Here is an 11,714-nt window from a genome sequence, read left to right as displayed (position 1 = left end):
TCATTGCAGTTTTGATTTGCATTTCTCTAATGATTAGTGATGTTGAGCATCCTTTCATGTGTTTGTTGGCAATCTGTATATCTTCTTTGGAGAAATGTCTATTTAGGTCTTCAACCCATTTTTGGATTGGGTTGTTTGTTTTTTTGATATTGAGCTGCATGAGCTGCTTGTATATTTTGAAGATTAATCCTTTGTCAGTAACAAACCCACAGCCAACATCGTTCTCAATGGTGAAAAACTAAAACCATTTCCACTAAGATCAGGAACAAGACAAGGTTGTCCACTCTCACCATTATTATTCAACATTGTTTTGGAAGTTTTAGCCACAGCAATCAGAGAAGAAAAACAATAAAAGGAATCCAAATCAGAAAAGAAGAAGTAAAACAGTCGTTGTTTGCAGATGACATGATACTATACATAGAGTATCCTAAAGAGGCTACCAGAAAACTACAGGACTAATCAATGATTTTGGTAAAGTAGCAGGATACAAAATTAATGCACAGAAATCTCTTGCATTCTTATACATTAATGATGAAAAATCTGAAAGAAAAATTAAGGAAACACTCCCATTCACCATTGCAACAAAAAGAATAAAATACCTAGGAATAAACCTACCTAAGGAGACAAAAGTTCTGTATGCAGAAAACTATAAGACACTGATGAAAGAAATTAAAGATGATACAAACTGATGGAGAGATATACCATGCTCTTGGATTGGAAGAATCAACATTGTGAAAATGACTATACTACTCAAAACAATCTACAGATTCAGTGCAATCCCTATCAAACTGCCAATGGCATTTTTCACAGAACTAGAACAAAAAATTGCACAATTTGTATGGAAACACAAAAGACCCCAAATAGCCAAAACAATCTTGAGAAAGAAAAACGGAGCTGGAGAAATCAGGCTCCCTGACTTCAGACTAAACTACAAAGCTACAGTAATCAAGACAGTATGGTACTGACACAAAAACAGAAATCTAGTTCAATGGAACAGGATAGAAAGCCCAAAGATAAACCCACGCACCTATGGTCACCTTATCTTTGAAAAAGGAGGCAACAATATACAATGGGGAAAAGACAGCCTCTTCAATAAGTGGTGCTAGGAAAACTGGACAGATACATGTAAAAGAATGAAATTAGAGCACTTCCTAACACCATACACAAAAATAAGCTCAAAATGGATTAAAAACCTACATGTAAGACCAGACACTGTAAAACTCTTAGAGGGAAACATAGGCAGAACTCTTTATGACAAAAATCACAGCAAGATCCTTTTTGACCCACCTCCTAGAGAAATGGAAATAAAAACAAAAATAAACAAATGGGACCTAATGAAACTTGAAAGCTTTTACACAGCAAAAAAAAAACCCATAAACAAGATGAAAAGACAACCCTCAGAATGGGAGAAAATTTTTGCAAATGAAATTTGCATGTCTTTTGTGTTTATCTGAATGCTTCCAGAGTAGAGTCATCAGCATCCTAAACTTCTTAAATGCCTGTCACAAGAAATTTTACGACGCTTACAACACTTAAGTGAAAAACTTTTCTGAAAGATCGAAAATTCAGCCAAACAGTAGCTTTCTGGTTTCCTATTCCACCTGAAGTTCGTCTTTTTTTGGAAAGTGGTTTGTGTACAGTTCATTTCATGCTGTCTAATAAGGCTTAGATAGATGGTACAAAATCTACTTTGTACCTGTCAGAGAAGATGGTGGTCAACAGTTCAATATAAGCTGGCTAAATAAATGAATATGGGGAGAACTTGATGCTTGACAAATATAATGTGATATATGGGGATTCTTTACAACACTGAAATTTGGACTATGTTTTTCTAGAGGTATTATAAGCAGAATTTGGTGACTTGCTTTTAAAACAATGTGATTCAAATTTATCTTCAGTCTTCATGGTACAATAATACTTCAAGATTAAGGCTTTAATTTTTTCTACAAACTTAAAGTAATAATCTCCTGGATGCTTGGTATTTTTAGCTGGTACAATATTTCCCAATTATCAGTAAAATATTTTCCATGTCATTTCATCATCTTTGTCACATATACTCCTATGCTTAGAAAAAGTAATTAGTGGTTAATGAAAACAATTTGCTCATTAAGAAAGGAGAGATTCCCTCCAAGGGAGTTTTAGGAAACATGGAAAGACTTTTAAGTCTGTCAAATTCATGCACTTGCCTTAGACTTCCTGTGCAATACATTTTTGACAATAAGACATACTTGCTCTTACATAAGGGTCAGAGAGTGGGGCTGAGTGGAAAAAAGAGGATGTAAAAGGGATAATTTACATATAAAATGCAGAGAAAATTCATAGCAGAAATGGTTGTGTACCAAGCATAACACTGGTTGGAAAATTATATAGAAGGAAACACAGCTTTTTCTAAGACATCATGACAGTATAATATAACATATTGTCATGCCATCCTTATGACATCGCAATGGCATTATTAGGGCAGTAACAAAAACTGGCTTTCTTATATTAAACTAATTCCATTTCTTCTAGGTATTTGTATTGTAGGATTGCCATAATAAAGTACCATAATCTAGGTGACTTAAACAACAGAAATGTATTTTCCCACAATTATGGAAACTGGAAATTCAAGATAAAGGTATCAGCAGGGTTGGTTGCTTCTGAAGGCTCTTTCCTTGGCTTGTAGAAGGCCATGTTTTCCCTATGCTTCACATGCTTTTCCCACTTTGTCCTAATCTCTTCTTCCTGTAAGGTCGCCAGTCATATCAGATTAGGGTCCACCCTAATTGATTTTATTTAACCTTAGTTACTCTTTAAAGACTTTATCTATCCAAATACAGTCACTTTCCGAGGTACTGGGGATTAGGATTCAACATACAAATTTGGGTTGATACAATTCAACACATAAAAGTATTTTAACATGTATATAGATTTTTATTTGTAAAGCCTGTTCCTATCACTCATTTTTTCTTCATATCTTGTGTTTCAGTAAACATGACATGTTAAGTTCTTCTTGGTTTCATAGAAAATCCATTTAATACATAACAGATGTGTGATCATAGGAGAACTATTTGTTAGATTACAGCTTCAGTCATATATTAGATATCTGACATATTTTCCCAGATTTATTTTAAATATTTAATTTACTTTTATGTGTTTAAACCAAATGTTCTTCTTAAGCCCTCAAAAATTAATGTTAGCCAATCACATACATATATTTCAGTACAATGGTACCAGCTAGCTTTTATGTCCTAAAGTAAGGTGCTTAAATAAATGCCCAGTGAACTTTCAAAATAAAATTTTAGAAAACTCCCTCCAATTCTGTTTAAAAATTAAGTAGAATATTGATATGTTGGACCTGTGTGTAAATGGTCTTTGTGTGACCATAAAATGGTACTTAGATTTTTTGGTTCTCAGTGGAAAAAAATTGATGAGCATATTTTAATCTTATTTTAAAATTAATTTTACATATGCATTAAAAATATCGATTTTTAGTAAGTTTATTTTTCATGTATTAATAATGAAATTTTGACTTGTGATAGTAAACTTTTTAAACTGTATACTTTAGAAAAAGTAAACTTCAATGCTATTTTTTTAAATTGTCTTTTTTTTTCAATATAATACTCAAACATTTTATTCAATGTTGTATCCAAACAACTTAAACTAAAAAAAAAAAAAAAAAATTGAAAAAGTTTTTTGGTAACCTTGCACATTTTACAGATTCTGGAGAGATAATCAATTGTTTCCAGCAGATCTGAGAGATTTCTGCACAAAGCTTGCTAGCTAAAACACCTCTTTTCTGATTAATTTTTAGCTCTTCCATAAAAAAAGTGTTTATAAAACATTAATGGGCAATTTCACTTCAGTTCCCAGAGAGAGATTTCTGCTGCATCAGATCTTCTATTTGCCACAATACAATATTCCCCATCCCAATACTTGTATTTATTTCCCAGTAGGTCCTACCATCTGCTATTGATGCCTGTCTGAAGTAGGAAATTCCTCCTCAAGCAATTCTTGTTCAAATATTACTCTTTAATACTACCACCTTCTCAGGTTACAAATTCTTCCTGTGTATTTGTACCCCAAAGTCAAATCTGCAGATAACTATCTTCAAAGGTATTTAATGACCAGGTGCCTTTTAATCTACTGAACCCAAGAGCAAAAAGGAAGAGAGAGTTTCAGAAGTTTCAAAACTCGAAAGAAGAAAGCCACCTAAGATTTTACATATCACACATTTCTTAAATGGCCCCCCAAATTTTTTCCCATAATATCCTTTAGGAATGTGTATTGTTTCTATGCAAATACACATAATTTGATCTTTGGGGAATTCATGGCACTATATTGGATTTTTTAATCTCTCATTTCTATTTACCCTTAAGTTATATTATGCATTTAAAAATTGTCAATAGAGAAGATGTTTTATATATTTTTCTCATCTTAATGACATGGGACTTGTCAGGTGACCTTTGTTTTTGTGAATGCAAAAAAGGGAAAACTATCATTTCAGGTACCACAAGAAAGGCTTGTTATCAAGCTTAACTGAAAACCTGTGGAAATTTACACAGACAATAGGACAGACACCAATCACATAAATAAAAAACCAATATTTTTTTTATTATATGTGGAAAATAGTATGCATCCAGAGGCATGTCTTTACAGGCATAGGGTGAGAATTCCATAAAAATGCACATTATTACTTTTGGATGAGATAAAAACTTGAGCACAGGCATCAAATTCCACCAATTGAAATAACCAAGTAAATATTTGAAAAGGACAAATTTGTTTCATTACTGGAAATACGGGAATAATACTACTATGGTCTGAATGTTTGTGTCCCCTCTAAATTCATATGTTGAAATCCTAACCCCCAAGGAGATGGTATTAGGAGGTGGGGCCTTTGGGAGGTGATTAGGTCATGAGGGCAGAGAGCTAGCTTGTCCCTTCCACAATGAAGTAAAGTTGTGCGTCTGCACCCCAGAAGAAGGCCTTCACCAGAACCCCACCATGCTGGCTCCCTGATCTTAGACTTTCAGCCTCCAGAACTGTGAGAAATGAATTTCTGCTGTTCATAAGCCACCCAGTTTGTGGTATTTTGTTATAGAAGTTCAAATGAACAAAGAAACACTAACCATATATGTATCCGTTATCAATTGTCAGAATAATGCTTAATAACAAACAACCCCCAAACCTTAGTGATATACAAAAATAAGTGCTGCTGTTTGGGTATCTGGGATCAACTGAGAGTTTATTAGGCTTACCTGATTTTAGCTGGGTTTGCTCACCTCTTTGGGAATCCACTGGCCATTGGCTTATCCAGGCTGGTCTCAACTCAGGAGTTTGCGTCACTTAACCCTGCTTTATATTTTTTCCATCTTTCAGCAGGCATTTCTTGTGATGACAGCAGAACCCAAGAGGAGAAGCAGAAACACACAAGGCTTTTCAGCTTAGGTTCAGAACTGGCACACTTTTATATCTGCACATACAATTGCCCAAAACAGCTGGCATGACGTTGCCCAGAGTCTAAGTATGAGGACACTAGAAGATTACATTTTAAAGTTACATGGCAAAGGGTGTTAGTACAGGGGAGACTGAAGAACTGGTGCCATTTTTCAATCTACCAAAATATTAAAGAACTTTCAAGGAGTTTCTGAAAGCATTCCTGGTTGAATAACCTCTTGGCATTTCATCTACAACAGAACTGCAAACTTGAAACTATGTAAATATAAAATTTCTAAAAGATGGTACAAACGCAGAATGGCTATTATCAAAAATACAATAAATAACAAGTTTTGGCGAGGATGTGGAGAAAAGGGAACATTAGTGCACTATTGGTGGGAATGTAAGTTGGTGCAGCCACTATAGAAAACAGTATGGACGCTCCTCAAGATTTTAAAACTAGAACTACCATACCATCCAGCATTTCCACTACTAGGTATATAGCCAAAGAAAACAAAAGCAATAACTTGAAAAGATAGGTGCACCTTGATGTTCACTATGGCATTATTTACAATAGAGAAGATATGGAAGCAACCTAAGTGCCTACCAATATATGAATGGATAAAGACTATTCCATATTCTTTAATGGAATATATAATATTCCATTTTAAAAAAAGAATGAAATCTTGCCATTTGTGACAGCAAGGCTGGACCTAGAGGGTATTATGTTAAGTGAAATAAGTCAGGCAGAGAAAGACAAATACTGTATAGTTTCACTTATATGTGGAATCTAAAAAACAGAATAAATGAACAAACATAACAGAAACATAATGATAGACACAGAGGATAAACAAGTGGTTGCCAGAGAGAAGGGGGGTGGGGGGATTAAAAAAAAAGATGGTGCAAACATGGTTATAAAGCAGATTATGTTGCAGCAATAATCAGTTGCTTCCTAATATCCAGTCTTTCCTTTTTCCTTAGAAACAAAACATACCAATTTTTTCAGCAAAATGATTACAGTACCTAAAAGATATTCACACCAAGAAACATCATAGTCAATCCTTTGAAAACTAAAAGAATATCATCTGGAAAGCACCAAGAGAGTATAGGCACTATTTATAGGCGAAAGTAATTAGAACACAGTGGATATCTTATCAGAACCCTTGGAGACCAGAAGGTAGTGACACAACATTTTTTAACTACCAAAAAAAAAAAAAAAAAGAACAATGGCTCAGAATTCTATATCCAGAAAAATAAATTTCTTCAGGAATGAAGGGAAAATAATATTGGCTCTTTTTCTTCTTGAGCCTCTAGAGATCTATATTAGGCCTAAACAATGATAAACACCATATAATTGTAGGATTCTTTAACTTACAAATTAATTAAATTCTGAAGAAAGCCAGAACACTTTAAATATGACATATTAAGTATAAATCAGCAGGAAGAAAAAGAAGTCACCTAATAGAGAAAGACAATGAGGAAACTTTCCAGGCTTGGCCTTAGCTCTAGAAGAATGAGAGGAGAAACCAGTTGTTGAGTTTATGTGCACTGAGTTATTTATAGTATTTCCTTATCATCCTTTCAGTGTTTGTGGTATCTGTAGGGATAACACTTCTTCCATTACTATACTTTGGTCCTTCTCCCTTTTTTGATTATAGTCTAGCTATTATTACACTTCCCTCTTTAAAAATTTCCCCTCAAATTAGCATATCAGAGCTTTATGAAATCCCTTCTATAACATAGTCCAGCATTTTTGACATTAGAACTCTCTTTCAGTTAATACTGAGAGCTCAGGTCAAGCTGTTCAAGACTGACCCTATTGAGGGCTGGCTTCTGAAAGAAAGACTTGGCCCAGAGTGCTGGAGGCAATCAAATCTAGCCAAGGGCAAGGCTTTGATTCCAGCTTTCTATGTCATCATGCCAGGAAGGTGTGGCTGATTGAAGTCATTAACAAAGATGCGACTCCTGCCTGTGACTTGCCTCTTCCCACAGCTGCAAGCACCAGGTTAGAATCAGACACCTGATTAAGCCAGGAGAGAAGCTGGACAGCGCCATCCCCCAGCCCCACCCAAATGCTGAGCTGGCAAGAAGGGACCCAGCTAATGTTCCTCCATGTCCTATTTCATACCCCAGTTCCCGGCCATGCCAGGGTGGGCAGAGCTTCCTCAGTTAAATAACCTAAGAGGTCAGCTTTGACTTTCATACATTTCTGGTGCTGACCCCAAATGCCATGAGCAATTGGGAGTGGGGGTATAAAAACTACTACTTCTTTGGGTTCCTGAGACTGTTCAGATGGACTTATGAACAAGTTCTTAAACATCTTCCAGAAACACGTACTTCCTATGTGTTTAAACTCTTCTGTAGACTAGAAAAATATCTAAATCTTCTCGATTCATTTTAAAAGATAAGACTTCCCTGAGTTTTCTCTTTTTCAGCATTCCCCAATGGACCACCCTGACCCCCAATCTAGCAACTCACTTAGCAAACTTCTACCTTTCATTCTCATAAATTTCCTGTTCATTCCCTAAATCACGTTCCCTAAGAAACTTTCCTGATCTCCAGAATAAGTTTTTGTTTTTTCCTTTCCACGTTATATTTTTCTTTTGTACCTGGCATTCCTTCAACTGATAATTCAATATTATCTCAGACTTAACCACTTCTGACATTGTTACTCTAAGAAATGAATGTATAAATGCATAAAGTTACTTAGTTAATATCTCTTAGATTTAGGACTTAACAGCTTCCAAATATACCTTATATATCAAAAATTAGACCAGCACATAAGGAAGTTTGAATTCAGGAAAAATAACAATATTTACCAAAACAAAACATAATATAAATACAGTATACATTTGAAATATAAGTACTTTCTAAAAAGATTATCAGCAACTTCTAGGAGTCAGATTCTGAAACTTGAAGACTAGCTTCCTTGTGCCAAGGTTACCCATTTAGAGTCCAAGGAACACTTTTTTTCTTTTCTGGCTGGGATTTCTTCTCATGAGCCTGTAGAAAGGAATGAAATACCTGTTTCTCTGAGTCCCTTGAACTCCCCCAGGAAAGAGTTAAACAAGAAAATAGAAAAAGAGATTCCAATATATTTTTAAAATAATTTTTTTACTTGATAATCAAAAAGGATTTTTTTTAAGCCTAATCTAAAGCCCATCCACTATTACACCTGTCGTTCTATCAGTATAAAGAAAGGCACATGGTAGGTCAGCATAACCAGAATGCATAAGTTCTAGGATATATTATAAAACTAAATAAGTAACAGTGGGAAGACAAAGGCACAGCCCTGTCACTAAATGGCCCATCTATACCTTCACAGCCACTATCAATGGAAAGTGATGCAAGAAGGTTGACTTTGGAAGGGTTTAATTCTTGGGGCAATCACCCATCAAAGTTTTCTACTCCATGAGTGATACAGTCAGAACCTATTACACTAGACAGAGCTTGCTCTTTTTCCTAAGCTTGGGGGCAAATCTTTCAGCCCACAGAAAAGAATTTATCAGTTCCCATGCCACTCAACATCAAGAGTTGCCATGAAGTCCCTGTGCCCAGAGCCTGCTTGAGCAGTACCACATCTACCCTTAGTCTGATGAAGTACATAATCTGTCTAGTGTTTTCCAGCTAAGCTATTCCTTCTGTAAATACTCGTCTTAACATTCCCAACCACTTTGGAGCTGTGGCCCACCATGAGTGCAGGATATGGGGTCTTCTTTTTGTAATATTTGCTCTCCCACAAGTGATACGTGAGTCATATATATTCTATAGTCAGCATATTTCCAGAAAACATAGTGAAATGGCAGTTTTAATTTTATGACCTGGAAAATGATTAATAAGGTATAATGTAAATATGTAGTATATGAAAAATAAGTAAGCCAATAAAAGCCACACTTTAGAGATTTATACGTGAAATGTTATAATTTTCAATAAAAAGCAAGCATGTTCAGCAAAAATGTGCTAAGAAGAAATATTTTAATCTTGCACTCAAAATTATGGATCATGACATTTTTTCTTCCCTTTATAAGATAATGGATCTAGACATTAAAGAGACCTCTGGATAGACCCTCTGGAAAGGCTGGGTTGACAAACATGAATACGAAAACTGACTCTGTGGTACAGCAAGTTTCTCAGAAGTAACTGGTCACTCTAGTGAAATAAGGCTGGTGTTATATTAAGAGATATTCTAGGTTTTCCTTCAATAGAAAATGATTTTTTTTTCACAAAAATGTACATGTTAATTTGGAAATACAATAGGATGATTTCAATCAAATAAATTATGCTTTTCTTGAAAGTGTCATTCCTGCTTTAAAAAAATTGATTTACTCTCTTGAACCTAAATTTGAAACTCGATGGCCCTTAATTTGAAAGACTGCCATTTCAAATCCAGGTCTTTTTCAGAGGAAAGATTGCTTTATTTTGTTCACCTTATGTCTCCATGTTCTTTGATTATTTCGATAGACTATACGTTATTTACTTTAAAAAATCCTAATTGCTGTCAGTTGTACATTCAAGCTGTCTTTTAAAAGAAGCAATCAGGGGATACGGGGCTGGCTACATATAAGCAGTTGCTTAAGTATAAACAAAATTATTATGCATTTAATAATCTTTTAGTTTTAGTGATTAGACATATATTCAAAGTACTTAAAGAGTTGTGCATGTTTCCCTAAGTAACAAGATGCACTGAACGCCTAGTGCATGCTCCAAAGTAAATTGGTACCATGAACTTTACACTTCTAGCCCCCACTGAATGCAGTTAGAAATTGACGCTCATGAACTTCAATAGATAGTTACACATTATCTAACAGTCTATATCTATATAATGTATAACTGTATCTTATAAATGTGTGTGTATATATACATGTATATACATATCTATCTATCTATCTATCTACCTATTTATCTATCTACCTATGGAGAGAGAAAGAGACAAAGAAAGTTTCCAGTTATCTATTGTTACATAACAAACAATATCAAAACTTTAATGGCATAAGACAGCACCCATTTTCTTGTGCCCATGATTTTGGAAGTCTGGAGTTAGAGCAGGGAACCGTAGGAATGCCTCATTCCTGCTCCTTGATGATTAGGGCCTCAGATGGGGAGAAACAAATGAACAAGTTGGCCATGTCTAGGAAAAACTGCACCAGAGTTAAGCAGGCAAGGAAGACTTTATTCAAGACTATTGCAATAAGGGAGAGAAATTGAACTCAACTCCACTGAAACAAAAGGTGGGAGGGTTTTTAAATGCTGAGGTGAGCTACTGAAAGTACTGGAGAATAATAAAAGGAAGGCTGGTCAATGTGATTGGCTATCTGTGCTTGCTAAGTTAGACAATTACCTTCCCACAACGATGAGAAGATAGGGGCTCTCTCATTCTTGATGTTTACATTTCAAAAGGATGGGTCTCCAGAAGAAACCTTTCTAATGTTTAGTCAAGCTGAGGTTAACATTAAGGTTGTCTTGGTCATTTGTCATAATTTGACCAGGACCATATGTCTAAGGCCTTGTTTCTGGATGTCAGCTGGTTTTGTTAGTTCTTCTCCAAGTCATGTCTGCTGGCTCTGGATTATCCAAGATGTCTCCTTTTTTTTTTTTTTTTAAATACATTTTCATCAGGTTTTTTTTTTTTTATTTTTTTTTTTATTTTTGGCTGTGTTGGGTCCCCGCCTCTGTGCCAGGGCCCTCTCCAGTTGCGGCAAGCGGGGGCCACTCCTCATCGCGGTGCTCGGGGCTCCCACCATCGCGGCCTCCCCTGCTGCGGAGCACAGGCTCCAGATGCGCAGGCTCAGCAGCTGTGGCTCACGGGCCCAGTTGCTCCGTGGCATGTGGGATCTTCCCAGACCAGGGCCCGAACCCGTGTCCCCTGCATTGGCAGGCAGATTCCCAACCACTGCGCCACCAGGGAAGCCCCAAGATGTCTTCTTTACTCACATCTGGGCCCTGGCCTGGGACAGCTGGAACAGCGGAGGTGTTTGGGCTTCTCTCCTCACAGCCTCTCCGTATAGTGGCATTTGCTTCCTGATAATGTGGTGAACTCTCAGTGGTCATATTTTTCACAGGGCAGTTAGCTTCCCCCAGAGCAAGTGTTCAAAGAAACACAGACAAAAATTGCAATACTTTTCATGAAGTCCCACAATGTCACTTCCACCACATTTTATTGGTCAAATCACTAAGTTAGCCTAGATTCAAGGGGTGGGGAATTATACTTCACCTCTCAATGGAAGGAATAGCAAAGAAACCATGGCCATCTTTACTCTACCACTATTACACATATGGAGCAATACAGCTATACTTCCATA

At 36.1% G+C, this 11,714-nt stretch overlaps 1 long non-coding RNA gene across 1 annotated transcript in view; it reads right to left on the bottom strand.

Moving 5' to 3' along the window:
* Window positions 1–3,292: 3,292 nt before the first annotated feature.
* LOC309615955 overlaps window positions 3,293–11,714 on the bottom strand; it is a 42,308-nt gene continuing 33,886 nt past the window's right edge. The window contains exon 2 of the long non-coding RNA XR_014237173.1: window positions 3,293–11,714. This exon is cut by the window's right edge and continues 24,892 nt beyond it. This is a non-coding gene — a long non-coding RNA (uncharacterized lncRNA).

This window comes from Balaenoptera borealis, assembly GCF_965194805.1.
Source record: "Balaenoptera borealis genome assembly, chromosome: 18".
NCBI classification, from domain to species: domain Eukaryota; kingdom Metazoa; phylum Chordata; class Mammalia; order Artiodactyla; family Balaenopteridae; genus Balaenoptera; species Balaenoptera borealis.
The sequence above is the reverse complement of the archived record's forward strand: the minus strand, read 5'-3'. Positions and strand labels throughout refer to the sequence as shown.